This window comes from Nesoenas mayeri (assembly GCF_963082525.1).
Source record: "Nesoenas mayeri genome assembly, chromosome: 10".
NCBI classification, from domain to species: domain Eukaryota; kingdom Metazoa; phylum Chordata; class Aves; order Columbiformes; family Columbidae; genus Nesoenas; species Nesoenas mayeri.
The window spans coordinates 16686840-16708314 of record NC_137560.1 but is presented as its reverse complement, the minus strand read 5'-3'; positions in this window follow the sequence as shown (position 1 = coordinate 16708314).

The window sequence follows — 21475 nt, the reverse complement described above, 5'->3', positions numbered from 1 at the left end:
AGACTCCTGTTCACAGCTGAGAGCTGGGTGTGACGTGTTTTCATCACCATCGTTTTGCAGGATGTGTTATGTGACAGCTCTGCTAAGCTAAGATTCATCTGGGATCCATGTGAGCATCACATGAGCTGTGGCTGCCCTGAATAGATCTTACAGAACGACTCATGCCTCATGGAAGAGTTTTTGAAAAACACTAGAAAAACAAGTTTGCTAGGAAGGTTTAGAGATGGCAGATTTCTGAGGGACATTTTCTATTTACTTCCAAACCTTGCAACACTAATGCAAGTGTGAGCTGTTCCCATAAAAATCCTAACACCATACTTATGTCTGGGCCACTGTGTTCCCAAAATTGTTCTTGCTGGTAATTAACAAAATCCACAAAGCTTAGCCAGAACTTTCTCTTGATTTTAAGACTTTGCCTTCAGTTTTCCTGCATTACCAGCTTCCTACCGTTTTATCTCACAGCTGCATTCAGTAAGGACCAGTAGGTCAAGCTGTTAGTCAGGATAGTCCTAGATCCTGGAATCTGGCATCACTTGTAACAGCTCAAATATAGCTGAGATTTTTCATTGCCCTCATTCCTAACCCTGCAAGTGCCCAGCACTTTACTGCTGCAAAGAGATGATTTCAGGACATAGCTGCTCCAGCCATTTCTATTAAAGGAAGCCCTTAGCCATTAGCAGCACTGAGCCTGTGACTGGTAGCAGGGCTGTTCTCACCTAGAAGAGTCCCTGACACCAGCCTAATGGATAGCCAGGTCATTACATGGCACAGAAACCTGTCTTTGCATTTCAGCTGCATGGTCCTGTCTTTGTAGGGAACTGACTTAATGATTAACAGACCACCTTCGTCTCTAACAACTGCAGTTCTACCCTCCTTTTTGCAAGGGTCTCTAAACACTTTATAAACAGTAATTAATGAAGCTTCACAGGACACCTACCTGGGGAACAGCTGAACATTAACACAGGGCAGGGAGAAGGTCAGGCGCATCTCTGGTCCAAGCAAGCCTGGCTGCAGACATTCCATCCTACCTCACCTGCAGTGGCTGGTCCAGCCTCATCTCATGCAGGACAGCACACTCTTTACTGGCTCACAGCCCACAACATCACTGTCAAACCTGATTTGGGCTGGCTCAGAGCTTTAAGCAGAGTCCAATTCCCTTGTTCTTTTGTCTACAGTCGCTGTGGTTTGGCAGCCCATCTATCTGTGGCCTCTAATCTGTTGGGATGAGTGGGCTGGTGCTTTTTTCCTCCTTCAGGAGGTGCTCAGCATGCTTTGGGCGCCACTGCAAACACACAACAACAGCTAAAATTGTAATTTCAAATAGGATATCGACCCATGGTCTTGGTCTCATAAGCATCTCTGAAATTTCACGCTATGTCTTGGATTTTTAAATGGGTCAAAGCTCCCCAAAGCATCAAATAATTCTCTCAAATTTCATACTAAAACTAGAGAAAATCACAGTTTTACTTGTTTGGGGATGAAAAACCATGCCTAGTCACTGAGAATGTTGTGGGTTTACAAGAGTTCAGAGCCATGCGCTCCCAACAGAGAGCATAAAAAAAATATATGACAATGATGAAGGCGACAAACAAAAGTACAGATTATTTAATACAACAGAATTTATTCGTATTTTCCAGCTAAACCTCAAACCCTCAATACTTTGACATCATAGGCCTCAAGGCTTTGAAAGCCTGAGTATGTGGATCCTGTGGAAAAAAGAGACATTAAACACAGACTTCGAACCTTTAAGATGTCAGGGTTTCCTGTTGGTACACTCACGCTACCAGCATCTGTCAGTAAGAAATCCCTGTGTTGCTGTATGTCTCAAATGGGAACTGCTGTTCATATTAATCCCACCTAATCTTAATTAGAGAAGACGTTTCTATGCAGTGTCCAGGGTTTCTAGACAAGCTGGTACTTCTCTCTGGTAGCAAGGAGGAGCTGGGCTGATGCTGCTTTGCGTTCTGGCTCTGGCAAGTGTTTCAGCAGATGACCCAACTCCAGGTACCAGTTAAACTCTGTAGAAAAACCTCCCAAGTGTCAGGACATGAGTTCTGGTTAGAGCCACAGACCACCCAGCACAGACAGGTGCTGCCTAAGGACATTTGCAGGTCTGGGCCAGCAAGCTCCATCCCCAAAAACAACATCTTGGGTAGGACATCTCCAGCCTCCCATCGCTGGGTGGCTGGATCCCTATACCACAGCTCACTCACTGTGACAATCTGTGACCACAGAATCCTAAGAAGAAAAAAGCAACTCACCCCTTACTGTGATCCCTTGTGTCACCTTCCTCTACAATTTATTTCAATAACATCACACACAGTGGAATATAAAGCTGAAGATCAATCTCATAACCATATTAAGACACTCCAGGGTGTATTTTATAGGGCCATTAATATACTTCTTGGGTGGTTAAAGTCACCCACAGCATAAATTAATGGCTCCATAAAACATGCTCTGTCATACACTAGGGCTTAAATAACACACAACAGGCCAGGTGTATTGGGATGTTGTTGAGCTTATTGGATGGAATCACAAGGGCCCAGACTGACCACCTGGCACCACAGCAATACCCTCTTGGGGAGTCTTACAGACAGCGTGAACCCAACAGTCCTTTTAAAAAGTGAGATTTAAAAAAAAAAGAAAAAAATTTAAAAAATCCAACACAATTAAAAATCATAGACCTCATTAACTTTCATTAACATTTGTGCTTCTGAGTTTATTAATCTCTTTCAACCATATCTTCCCTGCAGAAGTCATTGCTGTTCCAGGATATGATTGCTGTGGGTGCGGCTTTTTGGCAAGGAGGGAGCCGGGCTGCTCCCAGCCCTGGAAAGCTCCCCAGAAGTCCAGAGCGGAGGGGAGAGGGCACAGCCTGTGGTTAGAGCAAGGATCAGATTGGCTTTGCAAGGGAAGCTGAGCCTGCCACATATTTCAACTTTTATCCATTTGGGGCAGATTTTACGGGAGTGGAGGTTTGGTGCACATAGAAGCATTTCCAACTGCTATTTCAAAAAAAAAAAAAAAAAAAGAGAATAAAAAAAGAAAAGCTTTGACTCTTCCAGTCTTTCTTGACTGTGACCTAGTCACAGAAGGAGTAAGTTCCTGCCCCCAGTCTGGTAGATATTAAGTCACATTCTTCCCTAGGAATTTTTCTTTTGCTATTTTAATGGCTCTGCATGAGTTACCAGAGACTTTTCAGCAGACAATAGCTCTGCCTTGCTAAGATAAGCTATCCTAATTCATCTGTCTCAGATGATAAACCTCCTCCTTTCTACTTCTCCTGCTCAAAAAGGAACAGGACTCACATTTGTGCTGAGGGCTTGACTCAACTGCCCAAGGCACCAACACTCACCCAAGCTCACTTCAGACCGCAAGAGTCTCATTCTCTCCTCCTTTGTCACCCTCCTCCTTCCCTCTGCAGGTACACAGGGAATCCCACCATATTCTTAACCTGCACCACCAGCTCTGCTGAGGCTCACGGAGATGCCTTTCCCTGTCCCTCCCCTGCTTTTTACACAGTACCGCCTCCCCATCTCATTCTCTTTATCTCCTCTCTATTTTCTCTGTGTATCTTCAACACATATAAAATTTGCTATTCATTCCCCCTAAAAAACCTGAAAACTACCAGGTGACAGCTAAGTCAGGAAAGACTTCTGCTGTAAGTCTTTATTGTGCCATAAAGAAGAGGCAAAGTCTGAATCTTTCAAAGATGCTGTGTGTTAAGTAAGTTGATAGTCCCTTGTGATGGATGTGTATTTCAGTCTGATGACTTAAATTTAGAAAAAAAGCAGGCAGAAAGAGCTTGGAAAAACTCACCTCTCCCCATAGCACTGCCTGATTCAAACAGCTTGTGTGGAGCTAATTAAAGGTGTCAATCTCATGATTTGATAATAAAACTAGCCACAAAGGCTCAGCTTCCCAAAACTAACTGGCATGTGGGATTGCATCAGTGCAGTATCTTGTCCACCAGCTTCACTATCTAGTTATTATTTTTTTCAAAAGTGAATTGAAGCACAGAATATTAATAACAATTCTGTATACAGAATAAACAGCAGAAATCTCTTGCCCCCCAGCAGAAACTCTAAATGGGGAAAACATTTCTATGATAGAGAATTGATTTCATCCTTACAAAAATGTGCTCAAGTACCTTCAAAAAGAGAAAGAAAAAGAAAGAAAGAAAGAAAGAAAGAAAGAAAGAAAGGAAGGAAGGAAGGAAGGAAGGAAGGAAGGGAAAGAAAGGAAGGAAAGGAAAGAAAGGAAGGAAGAAAGAAAAAAGTAGCAGTAAGACACAATGATGGGGCAAGCTGAGTGTTTGGAAGAAGTTCTTCCAAAGCAGTATCACTGTGCTCTTCCCTCAAGAGTGAGGAGTAGCTGGGAGGTCCCTCTCTGGGTCATAATCATAATTCTGGCAAAAGCCATTACAGATGAGTCAGCAACACACAGCACGGCCCTGATCCTGCCGCCATCTGGGGACTGGCTTTCATTTGCTCATGAGAGTAATTTACAGGCATCCGACAAGCCACATGTGTAAGACTGAGCACACAAATAACTGTTCTCAGAAGCAGAGCCAATTAACACACCACAAGATATCACCCAGTGATTTGGAAGGTGTACAAACCCCGTCTTGCTTTTTGAAGCACTGAAGCAGAAGAGTTCGTGGCGATGTCTGATGCTGTATCTTCACAGAAACATCCCTGATCAACTTATTGCTTGCTAGTCCCACAAGAGCATCTTCATGCTAGAGAAGAATCTACTGCATGCATGTGCTTGGTCCAACAAAAGCAGCGTCTTGGATACAATGTCATACCCTCTATGGAAAGATTATGATCATCCTTACTATTTATATACAATAACAGCCAGAAGCCTTGGCTGGGATAAACGGCTCCCAGGGCTAAGTCAGCCAAACATAAAGGGAGATGTCCCTTTTCTCCAAGCAGCTCCAAAGAGGGATTCAGGGCCTGGGAGCAGGTCAGTGACAGTTGGGATTAGGATTTCTGACTCCCTGCCTGGCATTCTAATATTAGCTCGCATTGTCTCCCAGACTGTCTCGTCATTCTTTCACATGAACCACAGGCTCGAATTAGCATGTCTCGCTGCATAATCTGCTGGTCCGTCTCATGTGCTAAATTAGTCGGGGACTGAGCAAACATCATGGGAACAGCTCTCATATAGCTTTTGTGGGCTAAGTTATTCCTACAGTATTGTTTGCTCTATAATTTCTTAGCATCATCATAAAAGTATGTTGGGCCCAATCCTGGAGCTGTCAGCTATATGCTTGTTCCTGCTCCAACCTGGCATTGCTCTCCGGTGCAGTGCAGAGATGATAGCTGGATCAGCAGAGGCTTTTCTGGGAGCCAGGTTGGGGAAGAACTTCTAGCAAATAAACTCCAGTTGGGTGGTAGATTAGCAGACCAAGAAGCGAGCGGCAGTGCTAAGGCTTGTACGACCGCCAGCCCATCCTTGCAGCATGGGCTGGCCTCCTTGGTGTGGTATTTACAAGCTTCCTTTCTCATTTTGTATTCAGCAATGTGTTGGATGGGCTGATGGGTTCTCGTCTGCCTGCTATGTGGGCTTCGTATCTCCCCGTGCTCTCCAGCTACAAGCTCAGGGCTGTCCATAAAAATACTCAGCACGATGGGGCTGTAGTGTTTTGAGCCAGTGCCCACAGCAAGTTTCGGTTGGCTTTGAGTCAAGTTCATGCTACCAGGGACCAAGGGCATTAATTTTCATCAGGTTCATTAGCCTCTCATGGAACAACTTCTGCCTCCATGGAACACAGCTTTAATCAGAAGCTGAAAGATACAGGGGAAATCACAACAAATACTGTTTTGACTCTGGGTCACTCAGCAAATAGCCATCACCTCCTCTCCAGGTAAGGGACTGCTTGCAGGGCACAGAAGGTTAAGCAGAGCAGCAGGTAAATAAGAAAGGGGGGAGTCATGGGAGAGTCTGAACCTCTGGGTGACCAGTTGGCCAAGTCACAGAACTAGTTTTATAAGGTGCATGCAGGGTCTTAGGACCGCAGCAACTGAAAGATAAGTGATTCCTTGAATATTATCCCTTTCTGGCAACAAGATCAGCAATGAAGTAGCTGTAAAATCTGAATCATGCCTCTGCCAGGCAGGCTCAAAGAAGCAGCAGCTCCACCTTCCTCCTCTGCTCAATAGAGATCAAGGAGTCCATTGCACAGTTCTGCCAACAGCAGCTTGCCAGACCCGTCATGGGCAGGCACCGCAGTGTGGATAAGTCAAAACATTGCTCCTGTCACACAGCAGGGACAGCTCAAATCCAAGCCCTCAGCATGAGGTCATGGAGGCTTTCCACAAATCCAAGACCACTCAGCAAAACCCTGTGCAAGAAATCCATCCATACAGCACCACAATGGATGGATGTCACATCTCCCATACATCCCTCAACACCATTTTACTGCTAGGCCAATTTCTTTTATTGCTGTAGAATTAATGCTCAACACTCCTGCCTCGCACCAAATGAGCTTTTCGTTGAAAATCTGGATCCATGGAAACAGAGCTGCATTGTACAGTGATAGACACAGTCCACCACTCAGTTGAGGACCAAAACTGGGAGAAAGGAGCCCATCAGAAGATAACCTGCAGTGAATAACTTGTGCCTGCTCTTGAGAGCTGTTGCTCCCTTATGACTCTTTGGAAATGTAACATCTAAAGCAACAGAGTTGTCTTTGCACTTCTAATATATTAGCGATAATGCTCCTCCTGGCATATATGTTCTCAGTTTCCATCTCCTGTGTGTCACTAGGCCCTGCATCCAGCCTTACCGGCTGGAGATCAGTCATCTTTGTCCTCCACAATACATCAGGGATTAGATTCAAGGCATATTAGCAAAGTAGAAGGCTTGCTTTGAATAGAGGCCAATTTCAGCATGTCGATAATTTATAAAAACACATTGCTCTCCAGCCAAGCAAGTTTCAGTTCCTAGATGATTCAGCAGCAGCATTACAAGGAAATATGGATGTGAAAAGTCCCTTTAGGAATTCCCATAAAATTCTATATTAAAATAAAATGCCCTGAGCCCAGCAATAAGATGGAAATCAGGAATTAAGGATCATTCCCCCCATGCCTGCAGGGACTCCTAAAAGGTGGGAAATTTTTAGTGGATTTTCAGGGCAGGAGGGGAAAAAAAAGAGCAAAGACAGAAACCAGGGAGAGGAAAGACCCTGGAGCAGAGAAGGAAGGGAAATACAGCTCTGGGTTTTGTTTAGGCCACTTCGCAAGAGCTGCAATGTTGTCACTAAAAACATGAAAACACTCTGTTCAGGTAAGGGAAACGTTGGAGTGAGAAACCTCTAAAAACATGTTTTCAGAATGCAGCCTGAGAAATGTGAAAGATAAAGAGCCAAGGACAACTCCAAAGCCCATATGAGCACTTTGGGTTTTGGTTGTAATCCATGTCTATTTAAAAAGAAAAAAGAAAAAAAAAAGGATGAGAAGAGGAAATATAGAAAGTACCATGCAAGTGCCCAATGCAAATTAATTTCTGAAAGGACATGGCAAGCCAAAGATAAAATATTCATTTCTTCATCTTCTTTGACCTCTTCCAATTCATTATCCTAATGTGAGCCTCAGTACCACAGTTAGCTTGTGCCTGCATGCAAAGTCAGCAGAGATGGACAGCACTTGCACAAGGTGCAACAGGGGACTGAGCGCCATAAAAAAAACTGCAAGAGCATCAGGTTACTTCAAATATACTTACTGGACAAATTCATGTTTGCTCATAAACACTTTCCAAAAGAGAGAGCACATCCCTGCTCCCCCCTTTTATCATTTCACTACAACACACACTTGTCCTGTGACGCCCAGGAGCACTTTGCAAGGTCAAATGGCCTTTTCTGAGCAATCTGACCCAGCGCTGGCTTTGCACCCCATAGTGCAGAGCAGCCTCTTTCCCTCAAGTGATGTTTTCCAGCCTGCAGAGACCTTGTACTCACCTGTGTGCAGCTCGACAGCCACCCCACAGTTTGTAGTGCTCAGCATCCTGCAGCCCTTGCCTGAACACAACCCTGCCTGCCTCCTGCCACGTGCCTGCCTTTACCCCATCAGTTCTCTACACACGCAGCAATTTAATCCTTCCTTTCGTAAAGAAAATCCATTTACATTTTACTGTGCAGCACAGACCTGATTCTCTATCCTTACATCCATGGGAATTCCACCATGGGTTCCTTGGCAGCCAGGGCTGGCTGTTGTGCTCAGACTATTGAAATTCCCTGTATTTCAAGTCTTCCTGGTTTTAATTGCTGCTCAGCATTGACATTTCAAAATGATGCTTCTTCGCTCCTTCTTCTGTGTAGAGCCTGTTTGTGTTTTTTGCTCACTGCTGTCTTTTCCCTGGAGCCCTCACTAATGAATGCAGCATGCTGATGACCTCTCCATTATAAATAGTTTAATACTTTTAAATAAATATGGGATAGTGCCATGATTGTGTGGGTATTTCATCTAGCCTGCAGCATAAGGAGCTGGAGATGACAAAGGCAACTACAGTTTTATTTGTTATTCTGTTGCTTGTTTGTAGCAGAAACCAAGGGAAGGGTCCAGGACCTTGTACTGCAATGTACAGCAGCAGATGTGTTATTCTAAGTGTATCACAAGGAGCTGCTCCCCATCCTAGTGCAGCAGATGGATGCAATAAAGAGAAAGCTTTTGGGTAGTTCTTTGGTTGTTTGAAGTCTACAGGGCTGCAAAGCTATTAGCTGAGCCAGAGTGAATCAGAGGAAGGTACATGGCGGGGAATTCTGGTTTATGATTTTTCCACTGCATTGCAACAGAATTAACACATTAGCCTGACATTTAGTTGATATAATTTATTCCTAATCTGGGAGCAAAATGTATCTTGAGCAGTAATATTAAAAAAAAAAAATAAATAAAAATCAAAAAAACAAACCAAACCAAGAGTGACAAAGGAAAAGAGAAATGGAAAGAGCCTGAGTTCAGGTCAGATTTTTCAAGATGTTAATTAAGTTTTCAGCCCATCAACTTCTGTTGTCCTAATTTCCCTTCTTTCCTTCTGGGTGTATCTGGGTTTCTGCTGTATGCAGATCATGTGGGGTAGATCCAAATTTGCTTGTCCCTCACAACCAGCTTCTGAAGCAGTAAAAATCTCCTAGAAAGTTCACCCAAATGGTACCCAAGGATTGCCTTCACACAGACAACTCCCAGGTGGCATAAAGCCAGGACTGATGCTCCACATCTTCCATTCCCAGCCTACGATTTTACTGAGGCATGGGGTGTGAACAGGGACTGCTGCCAATGCAGTAATTTACAGCAATGCAATCCATCCCCATGGACAAGGAGGAACAGCAATAGCTGATACCAGCTGTTCCCCAAATGCTTCCATAGAAAAGTGTGCTTCTGGGCTTAAAAACCTCAGCTTCCAGATTTGAGAAACTCACTTTTGCAGTTGTAGGCTTCTTCCTGCACCCAAGCATCCATGGGGCTCATTGTGCTGCTGCCTCCTTGGTGGGTACCTCTCCCTTACACCCTCTTTCCTGAAGAAAAAGAGCATGCACAACCAGCCCCGAGGATGTGCCCTCCTGCCTTTTGCAAGCCATCCAATTCAGATAAGCACTTTTTTCTGCTTCCCCTAAGCACTCATCTGAACTCCAATGTGTCACATCTGAGCCCTATCAGCCTTTGTCCCTTTGAGCCTGGCTTGCTGGAGAACCACTCAGCCCATACACTCCATGGTCATTTTCCACAAACAGCAACAATTAAACAGCCTCATGCAAATGGATAGGGAATAAAGGTCACAGTTATTTTTAAGTGACTGCACTCCAAGATTAATGAAGAGGCAGTCTGAAGCTATATACAGCCTCTCGGTTACTATTTCTGACCTCTTTCTTCCCTGTGTAGCTTCCTTCGATGGTGTTGTCCTGCAACAGTGGTGTAAGGGATGATGCCTCTTTACACACACCAAGCCTCAGCATCACACGTGCATTTACCCCTGAAATGGGGAGTGCTGTGCATTAAACCATCATGCTTGCATGGCATGGGCTGCAGATGTAGGTATTAGGAATGGCAGAGTAAATGGGAGTCCCCAGGAGGAGCAAAAGGTGGTCAGCAGATCTCCTGCCCTGCACTCATGGTAGAGAGGCAGAAGTGTGTAGCTGAAGAGATCCTTTCAAAAAAACCATCTTTGCAGAGGGCGGTACGACACCTTCCTTGGCCCAAGAGCTTGGAGTGTGAACTGAACTCAGGAGCACAGAAGAGAGGCAAACTACCCAATTGCCTCTATGTCATTTATTGTGTGTTTTGCATGGTGTCGTGGCCTCTGGAGGATACTGTCCTTTCCCTGGGCAGATCCCCCCACACCAACCAGTTCCCATGAGCTGGGAGGGTAACAATCCCCAGAAGACCTGTGGCCCCTATACCACCTGCCTTTTCTTTGCCCTCCCCTCTGCTCCCAAATGGCCACTCATGCTAGTTCTGGTTCACTAAGTGCCCAAATGAATATATATATATAAAAATATAAAATATATATATACATATAAAATCAGAAGTGCCCTGTAAATTTAAACTGTGAGACAGGGCAGGCATAAGTGCTATGTTTTTAACCACCAGAAAACAAATCTGGGAGCACTGATCAAGAAAGTAAGGCGGGGTGGGAAATAAACCATTTTTCCCATAGTTTCTGAACTGTAGTTCACAAAACATTAAATTTCTAATTATAAGCTGAGGAAGTTTTAATGTAAAAGTTACTTGTGAGCCAAAGTATAGTTTTTTTCTGCTCATTAAATTATCCCTTGAGTATAATTTCCTTGCCCTTAATCCTGAACATTAAGGTTTTTACAGGTATGTGGGTAATTAACACAAATCTGTCTTGATTATACAGCTCTTGCAGCATCGCAGGCCTGACTGTACTGGAGCTGGATGCTGTTGGATGCTGAGCTCCCCTAGACCCCTGTGGGTAACAGGGCAGTGGGGGCCAGGTACACACTGGAGAGCTGCATCCTTGCTCAGCCATGCTCAAGGGAAAGGATTTCTAACCAAAACACATGGGGAAGCCTTGAGGGTAATGCAGATAATCAGAGTGCCAAATCTTCGAGGACAACACTTCCCCAGTGAGAAACTGCTGTATATCTGCCCCAAACATATTCTTTTCTCCAAACAGTCAAGTGACACCAGCTGTTCCATATCACAGATACCAGCGTCATGCAGTATAACAAAAAGCCTCCTGGTGAGCTGAGGCTGGTGGTAATGAGAAGATGCACAGCTCCCAGTTGGCTTGAAGCAATTCTCCTCCACTTTGTGGCGTTCAGCAGGGGTAGGTTTTGTGCAGCCAGCTATGTGGCAGGGAGGAATGAGGTTGTCAAGCAGGTTTGGATCCAAGGAGAAAACAAGTCCCCTTGCTGCCAGGCCCCCAAGTGAAGCATCTTTGCTTCTGCAATACAGGGATCAGATTGGTCTCTCTCGAACACTGGAAATCTCAGTCCTGGAAACAAGTCAGCCAACCTCCAAGCAGCCTTAGAAGAGGAGACATAGGTCCATTACACCAACATAAGTCCCATTTACAGCACCTTGCACTCAAAGGTGCAGCTCAAGGCACATTTCATTTAAAAACTTAAGGCTTTCTGTGAGTTATTTCCAATTTAAAGGAGGAGGAATGGAGTTCTTTGCCCAGATTTACACAGCCTACCAAGGCCAAACAAGGCTTAACACCCAGATCATCTGCCTTCCAGCCCTGCCTGGCTGGCTGACAGCCTCCTTTCCCTTTGCATTTAAAATGTGCATACATTAAGTCCAGGATTTTCTGCATTTATCACAACAAATGCAGTCATTTGTGCAATCGCAAGTACCAAAAGGCAGGCAAGGCTGGAAGCAGCTTTCCTCTTCAGTTGGGAAGCAAATTTCCCACTAATGCCTACAGCTTTCTGACCCTCAAGCTTGGAAACCAGCACAGCAGGAGACGTGGCAGACAAAATCCTCCTTCTCCAGCCTTGAGACCAAATCTGAACCCACAGCTTCAGTGGAGCTGATCCCTTTTCTCCAGCACCCAAGGCAAAGACTAGTGTCACCTGGCTAAGCCAGCCTTCACCTCTGCTACCCACTCCATGCCACAGCTCCAACAGCAGGACCTGCTGTGGTGAGGGACAGGGCTGTGACACCCACAGTTGTGACACTGCCAGTGCCTGTCCTGCAACAAGTGACCCCAGCTCACCTCTCCTGCCCCAGAGGCCGCTCAGATGCAAGGTCATTCTTCTTCTACCTCCCAGCCAAAGCTGGGCATTTTGCTCAGGAGACTTCACGATGTCTGCTCCAGCCCACTGTAAGTAGAGATAAGTGCCTGGTCCCCCAGGGAAGCTATCCCTGGTCCATCACACCAAGCTATGTGTGAGCAATCGCTGAGTACATAACAGCAGCTTTCCTACACACCACTGCCAGTAACTAACTCATTTCTCTCTGAGGTTGAGGATGAAAAATAAGATGTAAAACCAAATTATACTCTGTTTATGCACATAATTCCCTGCACATCTGGAGAAGAGCATGCCCATGGCCTATATTATGCTGCATCTGATTCTCATTAGGTGCTTGCGATGCCTTCTTGATAGGGTTTTATTGCTCCCCGTGACACACGGAGTTATAGCCGGGCTGTTTATTCTCTGCAACTGCCCTGGTGTGGCCATCGACTGCTCAGCCCACTGCAACCTGCTCTGAGCAGGTCCATAACACAGTTTCTCAAATGACAGCCCTGTTGGTTAATAGCTACAAATAAAGCCAGAGCTGTCTAAAGTGAATTTTGTAAATTGGCTGCTGGTGCTTTATTTACAGTAATAGAGACTGGAGCACAGGACAATCCGAAGGCAAAGCCTGCGTGTTGCCTTCAGGTTGTCCTGTGCTCCAGTGTCATATAGAAGCATTCTATATGAGCTCCAGTATTCTCATATAGAATCAAAACTTTAGCTTTCCACTGTTAATACAGCAAGAAAATACATGAGTGTAAGGGGTGAGGAAACAAACAAACAAACAAAACCTACAACGACAACAAAAAACCCCACAACGCCAAAACACACACCAAACAAAAAAGAGAAGCTTTCAATACATAGCTCATAACTGAAATACCATAGCAGTCCTGATATTGTGGTAGTCTCGAGTAACCAGCTCTTGTGAACAAAGGAGGAAGAGGTGGGGGGGAAGTATTTTGTTACCACCTTTATGGCTTGTGGGAGTGGAAATTCTCCGCAGGAACACCACAGCACCTACCAAACCCCACAGACTCCTGGGGATGAAGCAATTTATGTGAACATCACCTGGGCTACCAACTTACTATGCAGAAGCCACTTAAATGAGACCTGCTCCTCATCTTCCTTCTCAGCACCATCCTTGCACCAAGAGGGGCCCTGGGCTGCCTTTATAGCCCTTATCTGTAACCAGCCCAGCACCCAGTGGCCAACATTAACTCCATTAAATTTATAAAGCAATTAGAAAAGGGTGAGCAATGCCAAAAATTCTCAGAGAAAGTCCTCTCAGCTTTTTAAACAAATTCATTCCAGCTGGGTTTGTGCTCCCAGTGCATCGACTTCCCACATGGATCCCAGCATGGGAGGTCAGAGGCAAAAAAAGTTTTTTGAAAGGGTGAATTTTAAGTGAGAATTAGAAGCTGTATGCAAATACTGGGCTTAGGTGAGGGTCCATGCAAACAGGAAACACCCACAGGTCACACAAGTTAAATTGCTAATTAAATCAGCACAAGCATCAGGTCTGTGAATGAGCTATGGGTCAGGGATTATGGAAAAAAAAGCATTCATGGAACTGATTAATTGAAGGGAGTTGTGATCTGTCTACAAATAATTCAATCAAGCAATTAGAGCTGGGCAAGGAAATGTTTTTGAACTTGGAAGGTTTAGAAATATTTCCTTGTTTTAACTCAGGACAAAAGAAATACAAACTGAAAAGGGAAAGAAAATTCAGATAAAGTCCACCCTCAATATTCTTAGATTATTTTGAATTATGTCATTTTCTCCCTGGCCTTATTATAATTCTGTTTTATAATAACTTTATATGTGAATATAAAGAAGATGGTTCAAACTGGATATCTGGAAAGCAATTTAAATTTAAACATTGAAAACATTTCAAAGTGTTAAAAAAGCTTTACCAAAATGTCTTTTTCAGGGTGAAAAAGACATTTTCAACATATGACCATTATTTTGTAGGGAGAAAGTCTTCAAGTTAAATATCTATGAACCTCTCAGTCCTTTATGCGTTGCATATCAACAAGTTCTAAAAGCCTTGGAGAAAGTCGAGTTTTCTTAGTTACCTTAAATGAGACAACCCGTCAAAGAGCACCAATTAATACTCCAGACGTTGGAAGCAGAATATGACCAGGGAAAGTGGGGCAGGAGGGTCACAGTCCACATCTCCTCAATCCACTGCTTTTCTTCTTTAAATTATCTTAGTTATCTTAAGTGAGATATCAGTCGAAACTCAAGCATTTCTCCAAAGGGAAGACTAGGGAGATAAGAACTCAGCAGGCTCTCAATATCACGACCGGGTGACTCAGTTTCCTGTGACAAAAGGTTGTAACACAAATAGAGGACAAAGGCAATAAGGTTCCCCAATCTCTGAAGACTAAAAGTGAATTAATGTGCAGTTGGCCATGGAGGAAACACCATGTGAGGAAGGACCTGTTCTGGCCCCAAAGCTCCCTTTAAAGGGGGACTTTAATGGGTCACTCTTATTTGTAAGCATAAAGTAGGCATTGATTAGGGTTTATTAAGATTTAAGATAATTTTGGCATACAAAGGCAAGAAGAGTGAATTGGTCAATTTTGATAATTTTGAACATTTCTCTGGCATGTCTGAATGACTTTTAATTGAATCTTCCATGGGAAATGTTTGATTTGGTTGATTGAGTCTGAAAAAAGGAAGGTACAAACTTTATCTGAATAATGAAGGTGCACAGCCATGCAGGACACAGCGCAGCCTGTTCCAAGTGGCTAGCTCAGGAGAAGGACATGAGACACCCTGTCAAATACCACCTATTAATTATCTGTGTGTTGGGATTAAAAATGTCTGTAGGAAGACGGACATGAGGGTTGCAGTCCAGGTCTCCCACATCTCCGTGGTCCAGCACATTTATCCTTTTTGAGCAAATGTTATTTGCTTCCTGACTGTGTATGTGATTAGCACATATTTCACCCTGACATAAGTGCCTTCATAAAGGTGATTAGCAATTTTTGATTGCTTTGTTGATTAAGGTGAATGAAAAAAAGCTTCAACCAACATCACCAAAGACTGAGAAAGGATGACTCATCCTTCACTTCTAGATGCTAAAATTAGTTTATTACAAAAGGTTGCTGGAGCAAAAAATCCTAACTTTTTAATAAATGATTGCTCTTAAAAGGCCTTTCACCTCAGGATCTCAAACCAATTTAATTAGAAACTGTAAACTTAATTAGACCTCACAACAACCCTGCCACTGTGGCAAATATCTGATTAATGAAGAAGTGACTGTCAGGGGCCAAATTCAGACCTGGCCAGGCTGGCAAAGGCATCAGAAAGGCAGGCAAAACAGTTGAAAAAAGGCCAAAGCAGAAACTTTCCTCATAAAAAAAGCACATAGACGCCAACTACACCATGGACCATAGTGTTTTGCAAAGCATTCCTCAGAGGAAGAAGCCCAAAGTGGCACCTTGGACAACCTGTGCTGCTGCCAGGTGTTCTGGGTCACTTGCGGCAGGACAAGGTTGGCACCTGGGACATTCCTGGGTCTAAGAGGCAAGGAACAAGCAAACCAGAGTGTCCTCAAGCCCAAGGGCTTCTTCAGGTCCCCTGCAGAGAAGAGGTACTTTTTAGAGCAGCCTCACGTGCAGGCTGCACGGTTCATCCCCGGGGTCTGGTCCCAGCAGCCTGGCGACGCATCACCTGAGCAGAGGAAATAACATTGCAGAGAACACTGAAATAGCAACATGTCTCAACAGTTGGCAAACTGTTGGAAAGGTGACTTTATGTTGCTCTATGCCCAGGGACAAAGGACTGGCAATTTAATGACAGGGAACTGTTTGATTCCTGACTGGCAATAGAGAAACTGGCAGAAGCACCACCTGGCTTTTTGCAGCAAAGAAACAAGGTCAAGGACTTAGCTCATTCCATCTGTGATATTTTTACACTGTAATTTATATTACAGTGGGAACACAAGGCTTTGTCAGAAATCAAGACCCCCATTGCCCAGGAAAAAACACAAGAGGAGAGGCAGCACGTATCTCAAAGTCATTGTGCTCCAGCTCCCCAGAGTCTTCTTCAGGAGGGCCACAGAATCAGTGGGACATCAGGCACATCAGATGGACATCAGATGGACTTCAGATGGACCTGGTACTGCAGCTGTGTACAAAGACCTCATGGCTCTGCTGAGGAACTGCTGGTGTGGCTGTAGTTCACCAGACAAGGGCTGGGGGAAAAGGGGGATGTGAAGGCATCGAGGATGCAGCCCACAGGGTAGGAAATCAGATCCAGCTCTGCCATGGCTCATCGTGCTGGTATTCTACAGGAATTTACTCCCTTTTTCCCTGGACACCTTTGTACTTCACTGACAGTATCATAATGCTCGCTTAAAGCCTTTTGGATGCTATAAACATCCTCCTGCATGAATTATGCCCTCAGTAAAAAACCAATTTCCACTCCCAGTAACATCAGTATAAGTCTTCAAATGATGATCTCAGTTTTGCATCAGTGCCTTTGACAGACAGGAGCCCCTTGGGTTCAGTTTGTTCGTGTCTCACATGCTTTCAGGGGAGCTGCACTGGGAACACAGTTTTCATCCCATCCTTCTGCCTCCTAAAACCTCAGGTGGTTTGGGGAACGTTGGTGCTGAAGATGCGAAGAGAAGGGCTGGGGAGGGGAGCCATGGGGCTGGGATCCCCACCAGGAAGGGACAAGCTTAAAGGGGGAATGGAACATGTTTTCTGCTGAAACCTCATTCCACTTCTCCATAACTCTGCTGGTCCCTTCGCTTCCTTCGCTTTCCTGAGTAGGCCATGGTCTTCTCCTGCTCTGAGAAAGCATTTCCCACAGTGAGGGCCCAGGTATTTCCCCTCGATATAGAATTTAGGCTCCTTAATGGAAGCCCAGAACACCCTGTGACATCCCAAATAGAAAACAAAAAAATTGGGCTGGTAAAGGCAAAGATGTTAACGACAAGCAGAATGAAGGAAGGTTTTGGCTTACATTTTTTTCAGGTTGGATTATGAAGCCTGGTCACTCTGAGATGGATCATTGCACAAACGTGTGTTATAAAAGAAATATTTGATATAGTGAGTTTACTAATGCCAAACTCCCTCTGAAATGCAAAGGAGTTTTGCCTGGGCAACAAGGGTGTTTGGCTGGCCCCAGAAACTCAGAATATTTGTGATGGATGGATAAAAATAAAAAAGGAAAAGAAAAAAAAAGAAAAAGGAAAATCCCCTCTGGATTTAGCGTATAGTCGTTAACAAGGTATCCCACAGGTAGAACATGATTTATTGAAAACTGTCCTGGTTTTGCTAGAATGGAGGTTTTTGTTCTACTCGAGGCACTTTATATGAAACAGATGCACAGTCCATAAATCAGGCTGTCCTGCAGGAAGGATAGACTGCATTTTCTGTGTAATTTATCATGCTCTTTGTAGGTAAATGCTATGAATGAAAATCGGGGTACTCTTGCTTCTTAAAAAACATCGTTATTATTGTTGAAGAAAAGAAATCCTTTGGTCCTGTAGGACATAGCAGTAGAGAGAACAGTTAAAGCAAAACTCCCTACAGAAATTGCTTCCAGAGTAAGAATTGGATTAAAAGATGAGACAATGGGAATAGTTGAAATTTATGATCGGCAGGATGTTCTGCTTTCTCAAGTTTCCTTTGGACTTTTTCGAATGGCTGCCCCAAAAAAGCAAACACACTCAAATACTTCAGTAAGCTGATAGGAGCTGATAGGAGCAGCAAAACTGTTTGCAAACCTTTTTTTCTTTTCTTTTATTTTCTTGGCAAGGACATTAATCAGTGCTGGGGTAGCCTGCAACGCGCCATGAGATTTCCAGTGATGCTGTGAAGAGACGCAGCAGAGAAAGCAGCAGGACTCGGCAGTCGAAGGAGGAATCATCTTTGTTTGAGAACTGCTGAAATATATACACAAAAAGCCGTAACATGGGTGGCTTTTAGCCAGCATTTAGAATGCAAAGGTATATTATGATTTTTCAATAAAACTGGTGAGGAGTGATGCCATGGGAGAGGATTTCCTGGAGTTTGGTGCTTATGAGTGATAAATACATAAGACATAAAGCAGAAGTTCAGCAACTGCCATTCCTATGTGGCTATATTTTGAATTACAGCATTTCCTTGCCTCGCTCTCCATGACATTAAATGGTTTGTTGAAAATGAGTTTTGTTTTATTGAAAATGTCAACCACCTCAGCCCAGGCTTAGGCAAAGGCAACGTTTTCCTGTGTGCAGGCACTGAGGAATTCTCTGAACAGAGCAGAGGCGAGGGCACATCTCCCCCTCGCTCTGTCCTGGTGCTTTCCTTTCTTTTATTCATTTAAACTGCATAAGCTGCAGATGAAAAACATATAAATAGTAATTCTATATATAGTCCCAGGATAAAACTGCAGTTCATTTATGACAGCTGACAAATCTAAAATGGGCAATGTAAGTGCATTACAAAATGATTAAACCTTAACTTCTCTCCCCCCGGCTACAAGGCCGCATTAACATTACATTACCCACTGAATAATGCAATCTGCTGCAGTTTTCTGCCAATTCAAATATATAGCCAAAATAGTCCTTTCCTTCTATTTACAGATCGTGTCTCAAAAGTCATCTTCCTTGTGGCAGAAACAGCTTCCGCTCACTTGCGTTTGCTCAGAGACAATAAAATACAAATCCTACAGAGCTAAAGTTGTTTGGAAGCATATTCTTGGGTTTAAGCCATACAAATGGCATGTATACTGGGCTTAGGACCCTGCTTGTGGGATTTCAGAGGGATCAGACTACATATCCCTGGGGTTGAGGCTGAAATCAATACCGGGTACTTGTGAGAGATGTAATTGATTCAATCTGAGCAAAACTTTAATTACATTTTTCATTATGATACTGACTTTTCTGTCTCTGGATCTCCTTGCGCTCAGAGCATTACATGAGGGGTTGTCAAATAGTCCCATTGCTTTGTCTCTCATTAAGGAGGCAGGTCACAGGCAGATGAGGTGGGTGGAAATCAGGTGTCTTGAGCGGCCACTGTGTCCACTCACCCACTCGCCCTTTCCAAGCCACAGGTTGCAGAGGTGACACAGCCATGCTGCCTTTGTGATTTACTATTATAATGTGATTTCAGGACTATTTCAGGTAGCTCCTTCCTTGCTGCTTCTCATTGTGGCATGACATGAGTAGCAAGATAAGTATGATGAAGAAAAAGGAGCCTGACAGAGACATTTAGGGTTGTCAGTTCATTTTCTTCTAGCATAAACAATTTTCTCTGTCCCCAGGACAGCAAACTGCTATTTAGGAAGCAGATTTTGAGAGCCCATGAATGGGGAGTGGTCCCTTTGGTCCTGTCATTGCACATGTGAAGGGCTGCTTCATCGCCTTGCAGGTCCAATTCTGCTTTATGGCACTGACACCACTTAATACACCATGGTCCCCTTCAGCTCAAGAGGATAGTTAATGAGAATCAGCTTAAAAATGAAATTACTTTCATCTTTCCTCACCTGGGACCCTCGGGATTTAGCCAGGACCTGCCCAGGGCATATAGTTCATCCAGCCTCCTGGAGAAGGTACCTGAGCAGTAACTTGAAGAGGAAGCCCCCTAAATAGTGTGTGCTCAGATCCTATAAGTAATACCTATTTTCCCAGAAAACTCAAAAACATAACTATAATGAAAGCCAGCTACCAGGCTTTCTTTTGTGCAGCCTTAGTTCAGAAGGAAAAGAAACAATATCCTCCCATTACACATGGAGTCTATTTTCTCTGGGGAGAAAGAAAATCACTTCTTGTTCAAAAAGTACCATTCTGTCAATGCTGCTCCTCTTCACATAGAAGAGCTGTCAGACAATTCAGGCTAAAATTGGCATTGTACTAAAATCTCAGTATCAGGACTTGAATGAAATGGAGCTGGAATCACTCACAGTATTACACTTTCACCCAAAGTTTTCCAACCACTGGTTTGATCTGCATGGCATCGATCTCTGTTCCCTCTGAGAGCCCTGATGGCTTTTTCCACTGCAGCAGCACGCATAAAATTGAAGAGCAAATGAAGAGCAAGGAGGTTTCTGGGCTCCCCAAATCTCTCTCCCTGGGCAGTTGCCCAAAGTCGGGGTCTGCAGGGGAGCCAGCACATGTCTCAGCATGTGCTGGGACTCAGACTTTCTGTAAAGCATCTTCATCCATTAGCACCCTGTGGAGAGGGAATAGAGGTGCCTGAATTACCTTAATGAAGCAGCTGCTCTGGGAGAAAGGGACTGAGGAAGGGAATTTTCCTTTTGTTTGGAGTTACCTGACTTTGCGGAGGAATCGAGGTTTTTTTCTATACTGGGCCTTAATTGTAAATGTTCATTGAAAACTGCATATTAGCTCTGCCTTTATAGGGTGATGTCAGCAGTAGGGTACATTCAGGGGACCCCAAATTCCTGCTAAACTGATGTCTCCCATTTTGCTCTTTGCTGCTAGTGCCTGGGCATTGGTTCCTTGTGAGCTGCACACACTACGCAGTGTTTAACCATATGGATGCTGTTCCCAATGTAATTCTTCATGTGTGGTCAAACCAGGAATGAATGTAACCCACCTCTACCCCTGCCATGTTCAGACTTCTCCAGGATGCTCCTCTTCCCTCTGCTGTCTCCAGCATCTCTCAGAAGATCACCCATTCCCACCAGGTTGCTGCTGCCACAGATCCCCTCACTCTCCTCATTCCCCTGTGGTCCCTTGTGGGCGCTGGTGCCTGGGGATGCACAGCCACAAAAAACGTACCATCACCTTTAGCATCCTGAGGCCCCCTCAAGAACATGAGTTTCTTTCAACATCTTTGTCTTGGGCTGACAAAACTCAGCTGCCACATTGTGGCAGAGTTAATTAAGCTGTGGTCCCCCTCCTCAAATCCCTTATTACCCACTGCTTGCAATACGCAATTTGTTGGCTAGCACCTTGGCGTGTTGTTGCTATCATTAACACCATTCACTTGTATGTAAAAGCAACTGTTTATTTATCAAATCCAAGTAACAGCTCTAGGAATCAAAAAAAACCTGAGGTTTTCTCTAATCCCAGCCAGGCTGTGTGCTGTGGGAACGATCCGCTTTACACAGATTGGGGCTGGGCTGCGAATGTGTTGTCACATATTGATGCTGTTTCTTTTCCATGTGGTCTGAGGGTTTACTGTTGCTGCTCTCTTGTATTTGCAAATAGAAAGGAAGTAATGCAGCCACTGAGAGAGCTTTTAAAGACAGAGGGAGCAGGATTTGATCTGATAACTCCACTCAAATAATCCCCCA